Raw genomic sequence first — 22,557 nt, forward strand, 5'->3', positions numbered from 1 at the left:
CACTAAATGGATACAGTTTGTAAAAAAATAAAAAAGAATAAACTTATAAATCTTTTGATTGGTTGCAAATGCAAAAAGTGCACCCTTGTCCGCCACTTTATCAAGTAGGCAGGGGAGACTCCCCGTCCAAAAGTGGGCGGGGAGTTCACCTATTTAGCAGGTAAACAACAGGTCATGTCCTCTCCAGTGTGTAAAGGACTGCGGACACCAACCCTTAAATAAGTGTTTTGATTAGTTAAAGCTAACAAAATGGGCGTCCCTTTTTTGGTGTGTAACCAGCCTAAGACTTCCCAAAAAAACCCCAAATTTTAAAGAGGAAGGTTTAAAACCTTGAACTTCGCAAAAATTGTTGCTATGAGAATGGCAAATGCATGTAAATTTCTAATTCAAAAATCCCTCTAAAATTTGAGGCATAGGCCTTATTTGCTACCAAAAAGTGTTTTTCGTGGACATTAGAATAGTTTCTAAACACATACATGGCAATATTTGTTTGGTTTAGAGGCAAAAGTTTAGATTCTTTTGGATTGGATTTGAAGTGTTTGGTTGGATGTGAGGTGGATATTAAGATTTACCTCTAAATGCTTGCATGGCACAACACTTGACCAATCATCAAGTTGAAAGTATCTTAAAATATGAAGTTTGTAATCCTTCATATCTATCTATGGTGGCTCTGTGGATATATGATATATGTATCTATTGTCTTTACAAGTGAATGCATTAAAATATCATTCCAATATTTCATCATCAATTTTGAAGGGTAAGTTTGGCACGATCCTAATCAAAACTCTCTTACCAAGACAACACCTCTCATGTGGGACCTATATCCACAATCAAATTTCATGGATTTTTTTTCAAAATGTGGTTCCTATATGTAGTATTTATTTTCAGAAAAATCTTACTTCTTATAAGTAGTTTCTTGACCACTTATAGAAGTTGGCTTATTTTCCTACTAGCCCCAAAAAGGTAATAGCATCTTGAAACAACCTAGACATTACAACTTTCTAGATTCTAAGGCAAAAAGTTTTCCTACCAATAAGCAACTCATTTCCAATGCACCAAATGCTTCTAAAGAGAATGGCTCCAAAAAATACTCATACAGAGTATGATGTTTCATTGAGATTCTCTGTATCTCCCAATAAGACCTGATTTCAGTTGTCTATTGTGAAGTTCCATCTTGTCAAATGCTCTTAAGAAACTCCTCTAGTAGCCCCTAGATCTCATAACAATCTCAAAGCACATACTTGATTGTCTCTCCCTTTCTCTTGTAATAAGAGCACAATGGTGGCTTCCCCAAAAACTTCAATTTATCCTTTGTGGGCAACTTGTGTTCTACCGCCTTCCATAATGATGTATTGAACTTGAAAGACTACATGACCTTCTAGGTTTTAGTTAGTCTCAACTTCCAAGTGCATATAGTACCCCTAGGTTCCTCCTTGCTCTAGTCCTGTTATACCTCAAGAATGCATCCATTATCAAAGACCTCAAAATATCTCTTGTTCTTTAGAACACCAACATCTTTCCCCTTGTGATTCACCCAACCTTTGAGGCCTAGCTTCCCTTCGAGAGTGGGTGGATGTGGGCCATTGATCCTTTTTCTTTCCATTTACCTATGTTAGCCAATTGTACTCCGCCTTTGTAAACTGATGTTCTCTCTTCATAAGATCTAACTCCTTCCATGCCAAATTCTAGACATCAATCCATCTATTAATACCTTTACGGCCACCATTGCAAACATTTTTTTATTCTCTTTAATTGGGAAAATCCATCACTAGATGCTTTTGTTTGAAGCTAGATGTTTTCTAATAAAGAAGCATCACCTCTTCCATCCTTTGCATCCTCCCATGTGCTTCTCCTTGTCAATATTTCTTTCTATCCACTACACAACAATTGCCTTGTGGCCGAGAGTGCCTCAATTTAATTGAGCTCTTCTACATAGTTGCTCTCCCTCTCTTCACCCCAAATGACCAATAGAATCTTATAAGCAAAGGTACTAACTTCTTCGATGAATTGTTTTGAGAAGGGCAATTGAAGATCATAATGGGTGTCATATAAAACTTTAGGGTTGTAACCCTACCTGCAAGTCCAAAAAAAAGATTACCATACTTACAAATCTTCTCCCTAAACTCAAGCATAAGGTAATTAAGAATTTGTGTTGTAGACACCATCATGCCTATTGGGGCACCCAAGTATCTAAAAACTTAGCCTTTTTTTATGACCTTGCCTCCTAGGTACTAGAATCTTTCTCCATCACCCTCCCAATCAAGCATTAGAACTTTGTCCTCTTCTTGCTAATAATAACTAATCTGAATAGTGCTACAAATTCTTCATACACACCCATCAACTCTAGGATAGAACCATCCTCTTCCTTGATGATATTTGAATTATTTTCTACAAATAAGCGGGACATGAACATGCTTCTAAATGATAGGAAAAGACCCTTAATAGTGCCACACTATATATTGTAGTTGACATGGTCTAGCAAAGGCTAAGTTACTAAGGCAAAAAGTGAATCTTGTAGTGAAAATCCTTGACGTATGGACCTCTTTAGGTCAAAGCGATAGGGAGATATCCCTTTATACTAATCATTGTTGAAGAGCTAGAAAAAAAATCATTTAAACCATAGAATAGAAACTAGGCCTAAAGCCACACCAATATAAGATTTCCTGATATAAAATCCCAAGGCATTCTATCATACACCTTATCTAGATCCATATTGATAAGGCACCTCCTCCCAATCCCATTGCCTTATCAATGCCAAAGAGTATATTGGTGATTGCATCATGGATCCTCCTTGAATGAAAAAAACATATTGTTACTTGGATAATATTATTGCTAGAAGGAATTTTGCTCTTAAGGATAGCATTAAGGTTGACCCACATAAGCATCCATGCCTTGCTATCCAAAAATCAATTGATTGGCATTACCAAGTTGGCCTTGCATTGCATTCTAACATTTTGTGTATTCTAAGGCTTTGGTAGCTCTTCCTTAGGAGCTTCTCATTGCTTGAAAGCTGTAGGTGATATCTTCTTATTGTTGTTGTCCTTCTTTGAGAAGCTCAAGAAATGTGTGTACTAAGGATCCTTGGCTAATTAGGAAAAGATATCCACTAATGTTCTCAACAATCAAGCCTAAATGTGGTCATCATATTCTTCATCTCCTTGCTAGTAATTGACATATTGTGACCTTGATGGACTTGCTTCTTACTCTAAACTTGTATTTTCTTTTTGTTGCCCATGTTATGAGCTGAGCCTATCCCAAGATTAGGCATTGTGTTTGTCTTATTGCTTTATGTACCTTCAAATTGTGAGGCATCATCATGACTTGAACCCCTTGTATGATGACAAGCCTATTGTAATGCACTCACTTGATAACAATTTCAGAGAGAATGAAATTATCTTGGCTTACAATAAGTGCCTTAGGCCCACCTACTTAAGGGAGTTGATGTATTCTGGTAATGGAACCATGAAACCAATCTTCCTTACAGTGGTGGGTGACCTAATTTGCCACAAATTACAGCAATGAAATACATAAATATGATAAGGCAAACTTTACCGCTTAATCTTGAATAGCTTACATCAAATTGGTTGCAACAATTGGTGCCTCTTGTGGTATTTTTTTATCTCATAGTACTAGAAAGTTGAAGTACACTAAGAGATGGGATAATCTCCTTCAATCTTTAATTCAATTTCTATCAAGAATGACCAACACTTCATAAAATCCATTTGCCCCTTGATTGCACCACAATTTGGGCATATTTGGGTCTTCAAACTCTTGCATGCAGGCCACAATGAATTGAGAATGGGCTAGCTCTCGAATCAGCTATAAATTTCTTACCTTTAGTTGCTACATTAAGTACAAGGTCTTTAATAATTGGGCATGGATCTCGAGGTGGCTGTATAAGCCCTAATTAGTTTCATCAACAATTTCTTCAATTACTCTTCACCTAATGCTCAAATTGGCTAAGAACTACTGAGGCATTGTAGGGGATGAGAGTGAAAGGTGAGTAGAGAGAAATTTTGTGAATCTATAATTGAAAGTGGACCTAATCAATTGTTGCATGCATTTGATGCTATCTCGGGATGTCTTGAGCTCCTAGAATGATGTTGCCATGCTCCAACTATTGTTGCTAGCAATTGGAAAGGCTAGCCAAGTTGTCACCTACTACCTCTTGGCCTCTTAGTGGCGGGGGTGATCACAATCCAAGCTATCGAGAAATGTTGTTTCTCAACTGGGTGCATTTAGCCTACAACCTCTCTTATCCTTTGAATTATCAAAATCGCCTTTAGCCAACCTTGAAACAATCCTCACCGAATTTGCATGGATAACTCTAAAAAGTGGCAACTTGTTTTGCCGCTTTGAAAATCTTCTAATTACATTTTCTAGCATTATTCACTTAAACCTTAGAATTTAAATTATTCAAAAAATTATTTACATTTTCCATTGTCCTTTCCCAAGAATTGGCTAGTCCCCATTCACAATTAAAGTGCTAACCTCACAGGACACTTCCCAACATAAATCAGCCTTGGACTAATAGTAATTTATCAATCAATCCCTCCCTAAATATCACTATTGGACATTTCAATAGACCAAATTAATGGCCTATACTCAAATTGACACAAGGCACCCAAAGTACCTACCCAACGTAACTTTATACAACTTTTGTTAGCATCACACACCACTAATCAATTGGGGTACTTTGGCCATCACCGTGACTCAATTAACTTGCACTTCACATGTGCACCTCACATGCACACAACTTAATCATGCCAAAGCTAAGCATTAAAAATACATATCCTCCTAACAACAATATCTCTCTTCTCCTCCCTTATTATATTGAAAAGTATATTGGTGTATATTGATTGAATAACATGATGTATAATTAATGGCTATCCTATTGTGGCAATGCATGTCACACAATATATTTTGAATGCATTGTGGTCACCATAATCCCTTGGCATGCCCTTGCAAATTATTTCCAAAGTCCTCTTTACATAGAAAAATAAATGGTGACAAACTTTGCCTCTTTTTAATGCCTGATTGGCAAGGGTGGCAATAACTTCCGTTTATAGTATTTCCTTTAAAAGGAACTAATGATCCTATAGCCGATTTGACATGATTCCCTCTTTTAATGTAAGCTCTACAATATACGCCACCTTTGTCCCTTTGGAGCCCATAATCATCAACACACTGATCCAAAGCATGCAAAAGCTATTGCAAACAAATGGCATCTCTAGTACATATAAGATATTTTAAAGTGAGCTACAACCTGAATTAACCAAAAAGAGTGTTCGCGTGAATGATGCAATAGTTGTCCCCCTAAAAATAAGTGTCCATTAGTGGGTATGACATCATAAAATTGGGAACGCATATCCTTAGTAGCCCAAAAAAAAAACATTAACCATTACATTACTTGCCAAAATAGTATTCATGCAAGCCATACAAACTCTTATAAATTAACAATGTCCATCGGTTTGAGGCATTGTATGGTGAAGCTTCACCCATAAGGGTATTGAATATGTAAAGCAATAAGACTTCAGTCAACCAAAACAAGTATCCATGCACACCATTCAAAAGTTATTGTAGATAAACAATTTCCTTTAGTGTTCAAAGCCTTTTGTCTAATATCACTACACCATATCAATAGTAACACATCAGTATGTCCCTACATGGCAACACTAGTCAAAAAGCACTTAAATATTTGCTACAAAGACTACTCTTTAATTTATCACACTAGTGCACACTACATCTTATATCATTTTTCCTACAATCTAGTATTTTTAATATTTTTAAGGAACATCTCATTTGGTGTTTACTATGGAAAGCAACCTTTGTTTTCATTATACAAACAACCAATATCTATCCCATATAGTTGTTCCTTCTCACACAACCTATTTGGAGAATTTTATATATGATATGGTCACGTTAATGATCTGCACGCAGACAATAACATCCAAAGCACTTTACAACAAGAATATGAGCTCAATGCCTATTTTATTATAGTTGTTGAATCTAGTGCAGATAAGAACATCATGCAAAGCATTATAATAAAGCATTGTTGATTAGGGTTGAAAACTATAACTTAGTAAGCTCATCTTATTGGTGGAGTCATGTCCCTTTTGAGATCTCCTCTTGGACTTGTTGGATGGCTAGTGTAAACTCTTGATGCTTAGTTGTCACAAGATTGCTCATGACTTACTAAAAATTTGAGTTAAATGTTCTAGTTAAATCATTTGAACTAGGCTTTAACTTGTGAATTGTGCAAAATTTGTTTATAAGAGAGAATTTTGAATCCAAAAAAAGTTATGGGTTCTTTTCTTATATGAAGCTATTTGTATTTTATATAAGACACACAACATATAAATTGTGCATATAGTAGACTTCCTTGTGAACATGTTGTGCACCCATGATTCTACTTGAGTATTGCATCCATTTAATGAGTTATTTGTGTCTTCTATAAAGTTATGGATCTTAAAATAGACCTTTTGTGTTAGTTAGTTAGAACATTATCAATTGAACAATTAATCCTCCTAAGTAAATCATGGCCCTCTATTGTAGTTTATCATTGTGAAGTTGATACCAACCATCCATTGAATTTTGGGTCATTTAATATGTATTTCTTATACGAATAGTAGTAAACATGTATGAAATATCCTCAATTTGTTGAATTTGAATAAACATTGGACATTTTGTTATTGCCAAGAGTTCCATCATAAGATCCATTGAATAACATTTCTACTCTCACCTCATATGTAGCTACCACTTGTTCAATAACTTGTATAGCAACACTTCCCCCTCATGCTAGAATTGAGCTTGATGCTTTTAACACTTCCATTTGTGAAGCTGATCTTACAAATGATAAAACAATACTTTTTAGGTAGAAATTTCTTTCTTTCATCAACTCCACCCACCACAATACATATATATTGTATATATTTATTAGCTTCACAACAAGAAATAGGTAAAAACTTCAAGGTCAAGTCTAGCAGGAATGTATAGCTTTTATAGGAGAGGACTCAAATTTTCTTGAGCATTTTATTGATTACCTCAAGCATCTTTGAAACATAGAAGAGACAACACCAAAAGTATTGTTCATTTTACTAAATAAAGTAAAATTTCATATTCCTCTCAAGTCTGTTGTTTCTCTATGCACATATCTTCTACAACTTTAAAAAGATTCTTCAATGAATCATATAATTTTTGGGCATAAAAGTAATATCTTCCATCAACTCAATGTAAGATGTCTAGTCCCCTCTAACATGCCAACACAAAACACATAGCATAAGATGTTTAAATGAGTAAATGGTTGAGGTAGATTTGCTATAAATACAAATGTGAGGGCTCATATTATGTAGATATGTTTATGATGTGGTGTGTTAGATATAGATGTGCATGTGTCAATACAAAAGACATAGCATAAGATGTTTAAAAGACTCAATGTGTGGGGTAGATTTGCTATAGATATGGGTGCGAGGTTTCATATTATATAGTTATGCATATGATGTGGTGTGTAGTTGTGTATATAGATGTGTGTGTACATAAAACTTTGCTTGCAAATATAGAGATGGATCCAAAGAGTCTAAACTCAAGAAAAATTTGATGAATAGCCAACCACATAGTTTTTCCTTGCACATCAAATGGCTATATATTGATGATATTGTTGTAATTAAGGACTCAAATATTGTGTAACATCAAACTTTTCTTAGGTCTTAGGTGTAAGTATCTATTGGTTCTAGCATAAGATAAAACATATGTGAGGGAAGAAATGGTGGGATGCAAAGTAGAAGCTATGGAGTGCAAGAGGGTTGAGAGAAAGAAGAACACAAGAGAGTTATGTGGGTAGAAAATGGATGGTACCCTTATTCTTTTTTATCTTCAAGTATATATGATTGTACAATGTGCATACATATAAGGGGTACCCACCTAACTCTAGGCCATTGACTTTTTCCCCAACAACCCCTCGCTTAAAGGCTAATGCACCTTTATGGAAGTATAACAAGAAAGTGATGATATTATCTAATTTCCATAGACACTTTATAGTGTTCAAAGTGTTTAAAGGCTAATGTACCTTTATGGAAGTATAACAAGAAAGCGAAGATACTATTTAATTTCCATCGACAAAGATACTATCTAATTTCCATCAACACTTTGTAGTGTTATCATTTATATGGGTGTGGACAAGATCAATACTCTTGTCCTCAATAACCTCCCTATTGAAGTGATACTTTAGCTCAATGTGCCTTACCTTTGCATGAAAGATAGGGTTTTGTGCCAACTGAATGACACTCTTGACTATCATAGTGCAATGTAGGCACCTCTCCTATAATGCCCAAGTCTTCCATTAAATGAGTAAGCCATATAACTTCCCTGCAAGCCTCATTGGGCTACAATGTACTTTGCCTCAACATTAGATAAAGCCATACATGGTTGTAATTGAGAGACCCAAGAGGCTACACTACATATGAAAGTAAAGAGGAAACCTATGGTAGACCTTGTAGAGTCTACACTACCTACAAAATCAACATCTACATATCCAAGAACATATGTGTCATTCCTTCTAAAGCATATGCACATGGATCTAGTGCCATTCAAGTATATCATGATACTATTTATTGCCTCCCAATCCTTATTGTTGGGGTTTTCTATATACTTGCTAACAACTCCACTGCATAGGCAATATCTGGATGCGTAGCAACCATGTCACATGTCAAGCTATCAACTATGGATGCATAAGGAAACTTGGCCATTTTAGCTATTTATCTACCTCTCTAGACAAAGTTTCAAATATGAGGGCAATGAAATACTAATAGCCTTCCCTCTCTCCATATTGAAATACTCCAATACCTTCCCAATACATTTATTTTGAGACAAACAGAGCATCTTTATGTTTCAATCTCACATAATGTGCATACCAAGAATGTGACCAACATTCCCTAAGTCCTCTGTATCAAATATTTTGTGCAACCTTTTATTTAAAGTATCCATATCCATGATAGAATTTTTAGCAAGTCAACATGTCATTCACATAAAGAATCAAGATCATAAGGCTACCATCCCTAGAATTCCTAGTGTATAGGTCATAATTACTCTCACTTTTAGTGTAATTTGAGATCCCATAAAGGCATCAAACTTATGATACCATTCCTTGGGAGCCTATTTCAAGAAATATAAGTGTGAGAAGATCTCATCAAAGTCAATCCCCTTCTCCTACTTAAATCCTTTGGTCACCACTCTTGCCTCTCCACCATGATCAATTCTCAAGCACTCAAGCTTCTTGCTTGATTGATTCTCTGCAAATGCCCCAAGAACTTTCTAAATTCATCCAAATACATCACTCTTCTTGCGAAGAGGATAAGCCCAGACTTTTATTATGTTATTATCTACAAAAGTGATAAAGTATGATGCTTTGCCTAATGAAACTAATGAAACTATATAGTTTTCTACCCCCACTATCTCTCTTATGCGGCATTTCTATTTGCTTTCCAAAATTAGGGGAGAATTGAGGTCTTGAAAATGCCCTGTAAGAGATCCTAGATGGAGAAAATATTTTATAAAATAAAAAAAAATTTAGAATTTTTAAAGTTATATTTTGATAAATAAATATATCTAAAACTTCCTTCATCCTCATTCTCTCTTTTTGTCCTTGTTTTTCTTGTTAGTTACTTAATCATTCTTTGTTGAGCCAAATGTACTAATAGTCGAGACTTTGGATGGGCTTCTATTCTTTCAGAAGTTGCAACTCACTTTTGCGACAATCTCACACCTTGTCTCTCAACACTCTGCTCTCACTAACCATGCATCCTCCTATCTATCCTAATAAAGCAAGAACATAAGACTAGCTTCAAGGTGTAGTGAACTCACCTATCTTACCTTCCCATGTTGTAGTCCAAAAGCTCAATGAAAGCTCGAAGATGATTCCATGAACGATCAACACGATTTGATGCCGTCGCTCCTTCACATTCGGCACCAAGTACACCTTTGAGTTGAGAAGCTAGTAGAGAAGAAGAAGAAGAAGAGAAAGAAGATAATACAAAGCTTCACCTTCTCTCAGTCCCTTACTCAATACACCTCTCACTCACTCTCTCCCATTCACTCTCAACAATGGAGGCAAGATAATAGAATAGAATGCTTCAATAGTTGCACTAATAGAGCTTTTGCAGTAGGGATACATCAGAAGGGTAGCCCTTCGGCCATAATAAGATATTCCTTGCAAATCTTCCACACATGATCACCAATGATCACTCTATAACCGCAATCATCAAGCTGCCCCATACTAATCAAACTATTTATAAAGTTTAGAACATGTCATACATTTCATAAGACAAAAGGAGAACCATTTGGTAGTGATAAGTAAAAATCCTCAATGCCAATAACGATTACATGCATAGCTATTTTCAAAATAAATGTATAATCTTTTTCTTATATTATAATAAGTAGAGGACCACTCCCTATGTGGAGTAACATAAAACGATGCTTCAAAATCCATAAGCCAATTTTGAGACATGCCATTATCCATGGCAACCAAGAATGCATCACTAAAAGAGGATGTAACTAAAGCATCACCATCATCACTGCCACATGTATTAACCTCCTCAATCTTTACCTTGATTTTCTCTTTTCCATCATCCTCATTTTCCTTCTTGCCTTTTTTCTTGCTCTTTCATTTGAAGTAGCCATTTTTTATGTGTCTCTTCTTGTTACAAAAGTAGCATTCCATATCCTTTTTGCTACATACCTTGCTTTTTGACTTGCCTCTCTCATGAGAGTTCCTGTTGGACTTTGAGCTTCCTCTTGCCATAAGTGCACTCAAGGTCTTTGACCCTACATTATTCCTTCTCTTCACCTCCTCAATAAGTAAGCTTCTCTCAACATTAGCACTTGTAAGACCACATGTGCAAAGTTACTAATGGTAATCTTGAAAGTATCCTAACTCTTAACCAAGGGAACAAATAAGAACATGGCCTTCATTAGATCATAAGAGATAATCCTTTAAGATGTTAGTTGTATGAAAATAGTATTGCATTTGTTGAGGTGATTAGACATGAAAGCCCCCTTCTCCAAGAGATCAATTAATATTTTCAATCAATAAACTTACGAGGCTCGACTTTCTTTTTCATACAAATTACCAATCTTTTTCCATACACCAAATATACTGGCCATATTTTTCATATTAAAAATATGGACTTTGAGAGCGTCAACATAATAGTAGAGAATGCTAGCTCATCCAATTCCTCCTAGGCATCTTCCATGTCTTCAAGCTTAATCCCATTACATTTGATTGGCTTTACTTGCTTTTTTTGGACTAATACATTGTATATTTGCTCTTTCCAATATGAAATGTTCATTCCATCAAGCTTTTCAATATTCAAAAATACATGCATATCAAAAACATTAAGGTATATCCAATTGTAAGCTCAAAATAGATGAATGGATAGCAAATGGAGTACCCCACAAAGCAAAAAAATACCTATCCAAATATGAAACCAACATAAAATTGATATAAAAATGATATTTCAACACTCCCAAATGCATATGATTTTTTCACAAGCTTTTCCAAGTATTTTGGCTATCTTTTGAGCATAAAAGAGTCACATCAAAGTCCAAGTATATGAAAATTGCCTTTATGAATCAATTTCAATATGCGTAATCTTTGTAAAGTGAGCATAAACTAGCATGAAAAATTGACAAATCTATCAAAATATACATGCAATTTGAAGTGAGATTAATCTAAGAGCCTCTTATGAGAGCAAACTATTTCTCACTAATGTTTGAATCCTACATACAAGTTTCTATGATAAAACAGATGCCAATAGCTTCTAGAACCTTAAAAAACATGGGATAATGATATAAGTAGTCCAATTGAGAAAAATACATTAACACAAGTTGTTTTTAGCATTAACAATCTCTTCATACGCATTGCAATGAGCATGATGATCCATAAACATTGCAATCCCCTCAAATCACAAAGTCTTTTCCTCTCTCTTACTTTTACATAGTAAACATAAGTAGACCCTCTTCTTAAGGCCCTAGCTTGAGCCCTCTGCTCACGACAAGCAACCCTTCTTCTTCCAAGAGACAAACTACTCCCTTACTTAAGCAATACCTATGCTTGCATATATCAAAATGATGTACCAAGATCTCTTCTCAAGCATCAAAAGCTAAGTTATTTTACTTCAAATCCAATAACAAATGGTTGTCAAATCACTATACCAAAGTAGGCTATTGTAGCCCATAATGAAACTACAATGGCTTAAGTATATGTTTGACTTAGATCTAAATCTTGGTGATGAGAATACTATCTCTATCAAGGTGTAGGCAGCTAGCATTGAGGTTGATGAAGAAGCTTAAATCCTCAATCTGCACACTATGGGAGTTTTAAGGTCTCCAAGATGCCCTGTAAGAGATCTTAGAGAGAAAAAATATTTTAGAAAATAAACTTTGTGGTTTTTTTTACCAATTTTTATATTTTTGATAAGTAAATATATCTAAAGTCATTAAAAAGTGATTGTCAATATTCTTGGGCTCGCATCAAATCCAGAAATCTAGGCGGTCATAAAGGTGACAAATACTAACTTAATGAAGATCCTACCTTCTCTTTGTAAAAGTGAAAGTGAATATTCAATTTGAACATCTTTGGACATTTGATTACCTCTCTCTCCATCCTCATTCTCTTGTTCCTTTCTTTTCATCTTTGCAATTTCTCTCTCATTATTATTCTTCATCAAATAATAGTTTTTCCATTCAAAGCTTTTGATTACATCCTCAGTTATGGATCAATCATCCAATGATCTTTATACCACTATTAAAAGAGCGTTTTTCCCATCTTCATGTTGAGTTAGAGAGTGAGTATAAATTGAGTCAGCTATGGATCAATCATCCAATGGTCTTTATACCACTATTAAAAGAGATCTTTTTCCATCTTCATGTTGAGTTAGAGAGTGAGTATAAATTGAGTAGGAAGAGAACAAAACCCAACAATATTTTAGAGTCCACGAAACGTGTGTTGAGATTTCAAGGAAAAATAACCTTGATCTTTGGTTGAATGGTCAATTGTAGCCCAATTATCCCATGAGAAATAGTACTCCTTCTTTCTACAACAACTCTTCATTGATGAGGTTTTTAGTGATGGTTATAATGAATTTTTAGGTTATACACTTGATCTTGTTGCAAAAGTATATGTTCTTAGATTGTAGAATCACTTATTCACAAAACATAGATATGCACATTCATTAGAGAAACATATCAATGAAAAAAAATTGTTTTGGACCTTTGAAGTTGAATCTCAAACGAGAAGGAGATGGATGTAGCAAAGCAACCAGGTATACATTTATTACTTTAGAAAGGTTTAATATGACTTTGTATACAAATTTTTGGATTTGTGATATTGATTTTGTTTAGATCTCTTCTTTAGCCAAATTTTAGTGAGAGATATGCTTTAAAGGCATCTCAATTTACTATCATCATCTGCCTTCAGTAGTCCCAAACGACATTCTTGAGAGAAAGAAATTCAAAAAAGCAAAGAAACAATGCTAAGACTCTTTCATTAAGTATCATTATTTGGATACTGAGTTGGTGTAGAAGGCTTTGGATAGTATCAATAGTCAAGATTCATGTCCACAGTTCCTCAAGCTATTACAATCAAATATGAAACATGGCTATGTATGCAACTGTTTACTTCTAAGGCCATATGTGGTAAACACTATCACACATAAAGTTAATTGTAAAGTGATGGAAATTTTGGGTGAGACATTCCATATCAAGACTAGTTTCAAGGGAAATAGAAAAGAGATGCTATTCAATGAATTCAATAATATTTTCCTTGACTTACCCACCCTGTAATGTTTAATGATCAAATTCTATGATTTATATCTAGAAGAGGCACAAGGAGTGGTAAGGCTTGTGATTAAACTTGATGAAAGTAAGATTTTGAAGAGTGCATAATTAGAGAGGGTGTCTATTACTTGATGAATAGAGTACTTTCATCAAGTTATTACAATGATTCAATGTTATTTAGTATTTAATTTGAACACAATATCTGGTGGGTAGGAGATTTTGAAGTATATACGAAGGATTTGAATATAGTAATATTGGATTTTTCATTAAACTTTAATGTCTACTATCATTACGAGTTAACAAGCAGGAGAAGAGCTATTTATTGAGGGATTTGGAAACTACAAGTCTGAATGGCATATAGTTAGTGACTTAAAGATACTCAAAGATATTTATAATGTGTCAAAAGGAGCCAACTCTAGATAACCCTATGTGTATTGTATGTCCCTAGCCTATAGATTTGAATGCAAGAAATTGGAATACAACTCCCTCTAGGCACATCAAAGACTCACAATTCAAACCAATTTTGGACATTCCTTTGGCTAATGCTTATATTTGCACACTTCATATACTCTACAAAATAATTTAAAATCTTGTTCACCTTTACATAGGGTTTCTTGGAAGCTAAAGCCCTTATTAGTTAGAAAAGATGTTATAAAAAAGATTGATCAAGTTTTATCTACAATTGGTTTGCATGGAGGTAATGTTGTCATTGCTAGATTTTTAGAAGTCCAAGATAGAAATTGTGTCCTTAAGAAGCTATCTATTGGTGGGGTGAAGGCTAGAAAGTTCTTGGACTTTCGTGGAAAATTTGGTAAGATAAACTCTAGAAACGATAGCTCGACCATTAAATACAATCAATGGAAATCCATACATAATGTGGATAAGGATCACACTGCTAATGGATAGGTTGAGAATAGAAAAGCCAAAGTCTAGGAAACACAATAAAAAATATTCTTTTATTGTGATAAAATTGATTGGAAAGATGATGATCTCAAAGACTTTAAGGACCAATTGAACATCTTCAAAAATTCTATGATTAAAGTTTGGGGCAACCAATACTTAACTCACTATATGGTAAGAAAGTTACATTTTTATGTTTCTTCATTTTGTAGCTCATACAAGATTTTTAATTAACTTATTGTATTTTTAAATTATGTAGTATATTTTGTATAAGCATGCCCCACATTTCATCAAACAATATGGAAGTCTATCCATCTGATTTACCCAAGGTATGGAGAAATCATATTATCAAGCAAGGATAAAATACTTTAGACACACAAGACACGGAGGTGGAATAATCAAAGCAAATAGTTTATTTGAGGTCTTTCAATAGTTCTATATACAAAATTGGTATAAGATTGAGCTTAAAGATACAAACACATCGTGTAATATATCATCTTTGGAAAAAGCTATACAAATGGTTGCTCAGAAAAGAAAAGAGGGCATATTTGAACACACAAAGCAGATATTTTCAGAATGTCTAAAAACTAAGCAAAGAGAAGACAAAAAATGGGTTTCAAGAAAACCTTGAGTCTCTAATATCATTCAATTTGATTTTGTTGTAGAGGAATCTATGGTTTCTTCCCACTTAATGAGGTCTCTACATTTCAAAAACTCCCATATTCGATCTCATAGGGAAGCTCCAAATCTTTTTCATCTTCCACATGGGAGAGTAAATAGAGGCCAAGAACTCCAAACTATCGATCCACTATAACCATGCATGTAGCCAAAAACTCTTATAGCTTTTTCCTTCTCCACCAAAATTATATTTTCTACTTCTTTATTGAAAAATTGAGATCAATAGAGATAGCTTTTAAACCCATCATTTGTAGACTCAAAGAGCCTGAAAATTTGTAATGATAAATTGCAAATAGTTTGATTATTTAAGTTTCCAATATAATGGCCAAGGCCTTGACTTTTGCCAAGCTTCAATGGCCTAGAGCCCTTGGCTCTTCCAAGAAAGTTATAAGGGTCTTCAATTTCAATTTGTATAATAAGAATGTTTAAGATGTCAGTGGAAAAAAATATATCACTTATCTATTAATCATAACAAAACTATAGTATTAAGTCTAATGAAAATCATGAAAATATCCTCTACACCTTGGGGTTTTCATATTCTTCAAGAAGATTCTCATCATAAAGATTAATTGAATTGTTTGGCTTCTCCTTTGGTGAAGGCATCAATTGATCTTCATAGCCCATATCTTCAATACCAAGTCTTTTTTAAACCTCTAGAAACTCTTCTTCTACAAGAAGCTCTTTCTTCTCATAGTTTACAATTTGCTTAATATATGTATCTAAGGCAACATAGCTATCTTGAATATTTTCTCCCTCAACATCAAGAGCATAGCATGTAAAATCCTTGTCATTTTGGCCCCACCTTGCAAGGATAGTTAAGCAAATATCTTCTCCAAGATAAAAAGAGGTATTGAATATCATTGATCAAAAGATATATTGTCTCATATTGATAAGGTAAGTAGGGAATGTAGGGACAAAATAGAGGGGACCTTCTTCAATTCTAGCACTCAATTCTTACTTTGCCTCTTCAAACTTTGTAATGCCCTTAGTCTTGAAAACAACATGATCAAAAACTTGTACCATTTAGATTTCAACCTCCTCCTAAAACATCTCTTCCTTCTCTTCAATCTCTTGATCTAAGATTGTAGCATCTTCTTCTTTCTTCTCCTCCATTTTATCTAAAGAAAGCTCTTGCATATATTAAAGAAAAATAATGAATTGTATGTCTTTGTGGGTCAAAGGGCACTTCTATTGGCTCCTATGAAAAGTGCAATTGGATTCATGCTTTGTGAATATTTATCAATAAGATTCCACCTGGTGAGCAATACTATTCTTAGAACATTTGTTGCTTGAATAATGTCATTTAAATCCACAAAATTTCAACAACAAAATTTAACATTAAGAATTTCTCTAATAAAAGTAAACTTTGAAGAGTGCCATGTCTTATGAAGAAACTAAAAAAATTGCTCATCATTTGTCTCTTCTAATGCTCCTCTTTCATTAAATCCAAAGAGAGCCTTCACCTTGTCATTCAAAAAACTGGGTGAAATGAAAAGTCATCAATATCAATTTTTATTCAAAATGTATTTTGACATTCCTAAATTGTGAATTGACAATTAACTCTTTGTCTAAGCTCTTTTACAATCAACTTAGGTCTCACTATTGACATTTGTCCAATGCACTATCATCTCTCTCACAACTATTTCAAGTGATTGAGACACAAACAATCAAGTTTCTCATCATTAAGTATCCTAATATATAATGATTAGTGAAGAGTCCTTGCCTTTTGCCACAACAAATCATTGGAATGAGGTAAAGCCACACTTTCTCATAATTTCTTAAAATAATTCTATAATTAAGTGTAAAATTCACACAAAACCATGTTGATTTAACTATTTTTGTCATTAAATGCTATGTGTTATTGAAGACAATACTTTTTTCACGTGTTTGTTTCGATAAGTCTTTTATTTTATCAAGTAAATGAAAATCTTCATTTTCACAAGAGTGTCATATGAAATGCAATTTGTGGTGTAGGGGTTGCTTTGACAATGCAGCTTGTGTTTCATATGGCATGATGAATAAACTGCCCCTTTCATGATTGTTGGATGAAATGTGATTTGCTGTCTTGTTGAGATTTCTTTTGCATTGTTTCACATTTCTCAAGTCATCTCTAGGTTTTGGGTTGTTGTAGATCTCAATCAACATTTCTATGGCAAGGACAAAATCTATAGCATGGAAAGTAAAAATTGATCCCACAGAAATCACATAGAAGATTCATCAAGCATCTAAGCCTTCAAAACTTATAAATCTAGGCAAAATTAAAAGAAAGGTTTCACAAGGTGTAAGATATCTAGCAGGGATTAGAAAGGCAACAAAAACTCTTAATAATGCTATTCGAAAACTTTCACTCTAGAGACTTGTGACAAAGATTTTTTATAGGCATAGTCTTAATAGATTTAGATGGACAAGGACAACATTTAATTTGTATACATGAAGCTATGGAAGATTTTTTTATAGAAATTTTCCAAGATGCCTACATCCATGCTACCCATGCACACAAGTCGACACACTAATATAGCCTTTTCCCCCTTCTCATGAAGTCTTGCATCCTTTTCATGTGTGATGCCCTCAATTTTAGGACATGTGTCTTTCTTTTTCTTTCTATATGGTGGCACATTCAGGACATTATATGTCTTCTCATTTGTAAGAGGGATTGGTTCCAAAAACTTGAAAAATCTATATCTAAGCATCTTCATATCACAAAAAAATGGAGGAAGCATAAGAGAATGAATGAATGATAAAAAAAAAGAAGAGTAGGTAGAAGCATTAGAAGATAAGCTATGCGATAAGCTTAAAACTGTTGATTCAGAAGGCTTGCATTGCTTTTTGCTTGGGGACATAGGCAAAAGAGCTAATATTATTACTTTTGACTTAGAGTGTGTTCAAATCCTTAAGGATAAAAGAAAAGAAATAAATGATACAATTATTGTTATTACATTAATGTATGAATGCTCAAAGTTTTTAACTTTTAACAATGAAGATTTTTTTGTATTTAAATTTTCCCCATATACTAACATCCTCTTTCTATTTCCAAGTGTGTAATGCATGAGTTGTCTTTAATGTATAATAGAAAATTGAAGTACTTGATCCTTCAATCTCCCATTGTATAAGAGAAATGAGATTGATGTAGGTGGTCTCAGACATTGGTTCAATTCAATGAACTTTGAAACTTTAGAGCTTCTTTTGATTCCATACCATGAGGAGTAATTAAATTTCTATTCTATCTAGTTTTATCATATATATATATATATATATATATATATATTAAAAACTAGTTCTATTCTAAAGTTTCAAAGTTCAATTCAATGAACTTTGAAACTTTAGAGCTTCTTTTGATTCCATACCATGAGGAGTAAGTAATTTTCTATTCTATCTAATTTTATTGGATGTTTTTTAAAAACTAGTTATTTTTGTATGACTGCTTTCAATTCTCATTAGAGGGTGATTGCAATAGATTATATTGATAAACAATGTTATTTTCTCAATTCATTAAAGGGAACCCATGAAAATTCTAAGATGTAAGTCAAATAATTCAAGTCCTCCTTGATCATTTTACCTTTCCTTTCTTGTAAGTACTCTAAACTTTATTATTTTTAATATAGAGCTACAAAAGAATTAATTAAGGTGTTAGAAAGAATGCCTCCAATGCCTTTGGATCTACTTGCACATCTGTAATGAAAACAAGTTGTAATCCTTTTTTAATCAAGATATAAAGATAGTTAATTCCATAAATTATTGTAATAAAGTACATAATATTACTTAGTTTGTTGATTGTAGAGTCTTTATCAAGATAATACTCATTCTTGTGATTGGAGAGTAATTGTAAATGATAAAATATTAGTTCATTATATTTATTTGAATTATGGCACACTTATAAAGGTGGCTTTGAATATGCTTAACTTTAAGATAGAGTTTCATGCAAAGGATAGTCCATTGTAGAATAATAGTAAACTAACACTCTTTTCTTTCAAATATTCACAGTTTTCCAAATATCTTTATAGTACTCAGCATGTTTGGTATGTAAGAGCAAAGATTTTGAAGTACATAATCACCAATTACATGCAATGAGACCAAGGAGACAAACAAGCACAGAGAGTGTGGAAGTGGACATAGAAGGAGAGATAGCCATAGATAGTGGAAGTGTAAAAGGAAATAGAGATGCCTTAAGAACAAATAATCAAATTATGATACAACAAATAAGGTGTATATCAAATAAATTTTCAATGTAAATACAAGCAAAACTTGATACGAATGTTGGCCCCACATTGGAATAAACATAGTATAAGCTATAAATTGAGGATATAAGTAAAGCATTGATATATGTGCTAGAATACGTTGAAATATGCAACAATAATTATGAATATTACTAATGCCCATTTTAAGGAATATATTAATGCATCTTCCAAGAATACATATGTCAAGGAGAGGACTGAGAGGTGAGAGAAAAAGAACAGAAGAGAGAGAAAATAGGAGAGAGAAAGAGTGACAAGCATAGAGAAAGACTAGAAAGATAGAAAAGAAGAGAGGGAAGTTGTGAAAGCTGTGAACAAGGAGGTGGCATGAGAGCCAATAATTGTATTATGATCAAAGATGCCAAAAATTACACGTCTCACACCTTTCATACCTATGTCACAGTGACCAAGTATTATTAATAATTCTCTCTCACTAGTACATGTATTCTCAACTTCTTACAATCCATCCTTGCCCAAAGGTTTTTGCCCACAAAAACAAAGTTCATATGGCAAAGAAGGACAGATGAAACAAGCACTACTCTAATTTTAGCTATACAAAAGATGTGATGGAAATTAAATAATAAAGAGTTAGTTGCTCAAATGAAGACATAAAGGAAAGGCTCTACCATATACATAATTTGGATGTTTTTTTGAAGAAAACTATCATAACTTCTGATAGAAGTATCCAAATAGAGAATACCACATATCAAAACGTAGCTACTGAAGAATACTTTGACCCTATGTAGGTGGCTGAATTCTAAAAACTAGGTAGAGTAAAATTTATTCTAAAACAAATTGCTCTCCAAACCTTGTTTAGAGTGCAATTGGCTCCCATATGACAATGTCTTAGCCACCACCAATGCATCTCGTAGATAGAGAAACTTATCCAAGATGGAATCTAGCCTCTAAGAAGCTTCCTTAAGTGGTAAACCCTTCCACTTAATCAAATACTCAATGATGGAGCGAGAATGAAGCTTCTTTTCATGTTGACCTATGACCTCCTTAGGAATGTACTGAATAAGTCATTCTTCATCCATAGGAGGCAACTCATTAATTATTTCTACCTGAGTACCATAAAAGGGTATGAACTAACTAACATGGAAGACATTATGAGTCTTAGTGGAAGAAGGAAGTTCCAATCGATACGCCAAGTCTCCCCAATACACTTCAAGATCCTATAGGGCCCATAGAACCTGTGAGCAATTTTGTTGCTAGAGCCGTCCTTTAGAGTAGAATATCGAGACTTGGGTACTTTCAAGAGAACTAACTCTCCCTCTTGTAATCTTGAAGGTCACCTCTTCTCATTAGCATACACCTTCATTTGATCTTGAACTTTTCTAAGATTCATTTTACATTATTGAAGAAGGGCCCTTCCAATTTCTCCTTTCCATGAGGGTTAATCTTCTCATTGAAAATAATTGTGGGTAAGGGTACCTTGTAGCCATACATAGCCTTAAAGTGTGCAACCCCAATACTAGCATGAGTGGAGATATTATAGGCAAACTTAGCCAAATGTAACCATGAAACCCACACATGCTATACATCATGACAAAAATGGCAAAGATAAGTCTTCAACCACCAATTAACCCTTTTTATCTAACAATCAATTTGCAAATAATAGGTTGTAGAGAAGGTGCCAATTTAGTTCCCATGGAGCTGAATATTGCGTGCCATAAGTTACTTATGAACTTGGTATCTCTATCTTGCACAATTACATGCGGTAATCCATGTAATCTAAAGATTTGCTCCATGAACTAACTAGCCACTTGCAAAGTAGTGAATTGAGTCTTAGTAGGAATGAATTGGACTACCTTAGTGAGTTTATCCACTACCACATAAATGCTATTCCAACCCTTTTGGTAATAGGTGGACCAGTAATAAAATCCATGGTAATGTGTGTCCACTTGCCTTCTGGAACAGGTAATGGATGTAAGAAACCACTTGGCTATCCTTATTCTACTGACAAGGCACATATTTCATAGCATAATCCTTAACATCTTTCCACAATCCTTTGCAGTGAAAACTCCTACTAATTTTATCATAGGTCTTAAATACTCTAAAGTGTTCAGCTATGGGCAAAGAATGTAATTCCTTAATAATTTTCAGCCTGCAAGAAGAAGTAGAGGGAATAATAATCTTGCCATTCAACCAAATGAGGCCATTTTTAAACTGATAATGGGAGTTTTCCTCCATAAGACATTGCTATAATTTTTGGAGTACATGGCTGAGCTCATCATCCAAAAGATAAGCTTTCTGTAATTCATCAATCCAATCACCATGTAACCCGGTTATAGCTAAAACCTAACATCCCACATTCTAGAGAGAGAATCAGCTACCACATTGTCTTTTCCTCTTATATGAGTGATGTCAAAAAAATAATTTTGCAAGGTAGCCACCCACGTGCATTGCTTAGGGGCAAGATTTGACTGAGTAAGGAAGTACTTTATGACCCTTGATCATTTTGAAATCTAAACTGGCTACCATACAAATAATGGTGCCATTTTTTAATTGCATGTAGAATAGCCAACATCCAACTCCATGCTCTTGTACCAAAACAGCTCCTCTGCCACCATGGCCACTTGCATCACACTGTATGGTGAACTCTCTAGAGAAATTTTGGCATACTAGAATAGGAATAGAAATAAGTAGTTCCTTTAACTAGTTGAAGCTATTGCTTGCAAGTGCATCCCAGAAAACTTCCTTGTTCAATATGTTAGTCATCAAAGGAGCTACTGCAGCCACATAATGCTTAATGAATCTGTAGTAGAATGATGATAGACCAATAAATCCTTGAAGAGAGGTATTGGTGGGCTGTTGTTGACCAATCTCTGACACACTGCACCTTCTTAGGATTAGCATGTATCCCTAGTTCACTAAAAATATAACCCAAGTACTCCACTTCAGTCTACATGAAAGA

Source organism: Lygodium microphyllum, chromosome 13 (assembly GCF_053477565.2).
Source record: "Lygodium microphyllum isolate KBCC chromosome 13, Lygodium_microphyllum_v1.1.10, whole genome shotgun sequence".
Taxonomy (NCBI): domain Eukaryota; kingdom Viridiplantae; phylum Streptophyta; class Polypodiopsida; order Schizaeales; family Lygodiaceae; genus Lygodium; species Lygodium microphyllum.